The sequence below is a fragment of the Cariama cristata genome, unplaced genomic scaffold (genome assembly GCF_000690535.1).
Source record: "Cariama cristata isolate BGI_N322 unplaced genomic scaffold, ASM69053v1 scaffold10535, whole genome shotgun sequence".
NCBI lineage: Eukaryota > Metazoa > Chordata > Aves > Cariamiformes > Cariamidae > Cariama > Cariama cristata.
Window position 1 is genome coordinate 78082 of NW_009619308.1, and position 626 is coordinate 78707.

Genomic DNA, 626 nt, shown 5'->3' on the forward strand with positions numbered 1-626 from the left:
AGTTGACCTCGGAGCTGCCCTGACTTTGGTCAGGGAGTTGGACTAAAGACTTCCTGAGGTCCCTTCCACCCTGAATTACTCTGTGATTCTGTGATTCTACGAAGAGGCAGTTGTCTAAATAGCTATGACATACAAAGAGTCAACATCTGGAGCCACCCTCTTACTTTATTGTAAACAAAACATTTTATACTGAAGTCCTAAAGCTGTGTGCATAGCTATTCAGATAAATCCTGATAAATCGCTGCACATTAAATACAGATTAAACCTCACAGCTCCCTGATGGTCTAGTGGTTATGATTCAGCGTTCTCACCGCTGCGGCCCGGGTTCGATTCCCGGTCAGGGAAGCTACTTTGCCCCATGCAGCATTACAAGCTGAGGGAACAGTGGTTAGAAGGTGGTCAAGCAGAAAAAGACCTGGGGATGCTGGTTGGTAGCAGCTGAACACGAGCCAACAGTCAGTGCGCCCAGATGGCCAAGAAGGCCAATGACATCCTGGCCTGTACCAGGAACAGTGTGGCCAGCAGGACCAGGGCAGTGATCGTCCCCTTGTACTCAGCCCTGGTGAGGCCGCACCCCAAGTGCTGTGTTCAGTTCTGGGCCCCTCACCACAAGAAAGACCTTGAGG

At 50.3% G+C, this 626-nt stretch overlaps 1 non-coding gene across 1 annotated transcript; it reads left to right on the plus strand.

Annotated features, from left to right (window-relative positions):
• Window positions 1–273: 273 nt before the first annotated feature.
• Window positions 274–345, plus strand: TRNAE-CUC. The gene has a single exon. It is a non-coding gene; the product is annotated as a tRNA-Glu (tRNA).
• The last annotated feature ends 281 nt before the right edge of the window (window positions 346–626 follow it).